At 48.5% G+C, this 2699-nt stretch overlaps 1 non-coding gene across 1 annotated transcript; it reads left to right on the top strand.

The window, feature by feature from the left end:
• The first annotated feature begins 2396 nt into the window (after positions 1-2396).
• TRNAP-GGG (transfer RNA proline (anticodon GGG)) lies at positions 2397-2472 on the top strand. Its single transcript has one exon. It is a non-coding gene; the product is annotated as a tRNA-Pro (tRNA).
• The last annotated feature ends 227 nt before the right edge of the window (positions 2473-2699 follow it).

The following is a 2699-nucleotide window of genomic DNA, read 5'->3' as shown; positions in this document are numbered from 1 at the left end:
CCTTCCCTTCTGGACCTGCGCTGTTCTGCAGGGAAACTCTTGAAAAACAAAACAATCTTTTGGTCCTGGAAGCTGGTGCTTCTCAGCCTCCTGTCCCTGTCACATCTGACTTTCAGGCGTGTGGTTTTCTGAGATTTTGAGGTGGTGTATGAGGGGTCAACGTTTGGGGCTTTCTTATGTCCTAGCTGTGTGACCTTGCCCTAGTGACTAAACCACTCTGAGGCTCCATTCGTTTCTGATCCTCTAAAATTGACAGCATTGATTGTAAGGGTTGTTACAAATTAAATTGCTCCCTGCCCAATATGTTAAAGTCCTCATGCTTGATACCTGTAAGTGTGGCCTTGTTTGAAAATAGGGTCTTTGCTTATGTAATTAACTTAAAATGAAGTCATACTGGAATGGGGGGGGGAGTGCTTAATACAATATGACAGGTATCCTTATAAGAGAGAAGACACACAGAGAAATGAGGAGAGAAGGCCATGTGAAGACAGAGGCGGAGGTTGGTGTGAGGCTATCACAAGCCCAGGAATGCCTGGGGCCACCAGAAGCTGGAGGAGGCAGGAAGGATTCTCTCCTAGGGGCTTCAGAGGGAGCGTGGCCCTGATAACACCGTGGTTTCTGACTTCTGGTCTCCAGAACTGTGGGAGAATAAAGCTCTGTAGTTTTAAGCCTCCCAGATCGGGATACTTTGTTATGCGGCTCTAGCAAACTAATACAAGGGGAGATGATTTTGAGGAGTGAAAGGATTTGTCTGTGCCTGGCGAGAGTAGATGTCAGGAGATGCTTGTGTCTCTCCTTTCTTCATAGCTTTTGGGGTCCTGCAGTGCCCAGGAAGAGAGGCTGAGTCATGGCGATGCAGTAGTTCAGTCACACTCTAAAACCAGGCTGCCTTGACTTACTCCATTATTTGAATGAGTTGCTTCATCCTTCTGGTCTCAGTTTCAAGAAAGAAGAAAGCACTGCTGATATCCAGGATTGGCCTCGGGCTGTGTGAACACAGGCTTGGTGTTGCCGGGAGCCAGCCTGGCACTCACATCTGGATGTTGGAGTAACAGTTTCTCAGAACATCAGCATCAGGAGAGGCAGAAAGTAGAAGAGTGGTTATGGGGGGCTGGGGAGTAAGGGGAATTAGAGACATGTGGTTTAAGATACAAACTTGGAACTAGTAGATAAACAAGTCCTGGAGATCTACTGCATAGTATAGTGATTATAGACAACAATACTGTACTGTAGACCTCAAAGCTGCTAAGAGACTAAATATTAATTGTTTTCATTACAAAAAGGAAAATAATAATTATGTGACATAATAGAGGTGGTAGCTAACACTATGATGGCAATCATATCACAACATATAAGTGTATCAAATCAACATGTTGTACACCTTTAAATTACACCATGTTATATGCCAATTATAGCTCACTAAATCAATCAATCAGTCAGTCAATAGAAAGCAAAGGAAAAGACTTTTTGTAACTGATGGATCAAGACCGAAACAAGACTGCTCTGTAATGATGTCTAAACACAGACAAAACGTGAATATAACCACCCAGCAATCCCTTATCCTGGCTAACATAAGTGACTGTGGTCCCTTTACCAATCACAGCCATAGTCTTGCTCCATTCCTCCCACCTTCTAGATGAGAATTATTAAGGTAATCATAGAATTACTCCTGCTCCCTGCCATGCAAAGGAGCAATCTGCCACTCCTTCTCAGGTGAGCTGGAGGGATTGAGTTTGGGAGCAAGAGCACGTATGCCTGTCAAGGAGCTGCGGTCCCCAGGAGAGCAGGATAAGGGCTTCTTTGCTCTGTAGGGAGGTGACAATGGCCGTGCGCTACAGTGGATGGATCTGGAGTCGGAAGAATACAGGTTACACAGCACTAATGGCTCTGTGGCTGGGGTAGCACAGCTCACTTCTCTGAGCTTCTGTTCACTGATGGGCAGGACGAGAACGATCACACTACTAATGTTATGGTGTGGTAGCCAGGGGCACTGTCGAGTTTCTGTCTCTGAGATCCCACACTCCCGGATTGAGGTCCTTCAGTGTGACACAGCAAGCTTTTCAGATTGGGGTTCTTACAGCAGGACACAGCAGTGCCCAGATTAGAGGTGCTCAAGCCAGAGTAATTTTGCTGCCCAGGACATTTGGCAATGTTTGGAGACACGTCTGGTTGTCACGACTCAGGGATGGGAGGCGTTGCTGGCATCTATTGGATAGAGTCCAGGGATGTTGCTAAACGTCTTACAGTGCACAGGATAGCCTGCACAACAGAGAATTATCCGGCCCCAAATGTCAATAGTGCCAAGGGTGAGAAATCCCACACATGGGAAAAGGGATACATCATCTGCATTGCCACTGTTGCTCCATGGGAAATGGTTTAAAACATCATTTTATATGGCCCTGGCCGGTTGGCTCAACGGTAGAGCGTCGGCCTGGGGTGCGGGGGACCCGGGTTCGATTCCCGGCTAGGGCGCATGGGAGAAGCGCCCATTTGCTTCTCCACCCCCACCCCCTCCTTCCTCTCTGTCTCTCTCTTCCCCTCCCGCAGCCAAGGCTCCATTGGAGCGAAGATGGCCCGGGCGCTGGGGATGGCTCCTTGGCCTCTGCCCCAGGCGCTGGAGTGGCTCTGGTCACGGCAGAGCGACACCCCGGAGGGGCAGAGCATCACCCCCTGGTGGGCAGAGCGTGCCGGGTGGATCC

This window comes from Saccopteryx bilineata, chromosome 4, assembly GCF_036850765.1.
Source record: "Saccopteryx bilineata isolate mSacBil1 chromosome 4, mSacBil1_pri_phased_curated, whole genome shotgun sequence".
Lineage (NCBI taxonomy): Eukaryota > Metazoa > Chordata > Mammalia > Chiroptera > Emballonuridae > Saccopteryx > Saccopteryx bilineata.
This window is presented reverse-complemented; position numbering and strand designations above follow the sequence as displayed.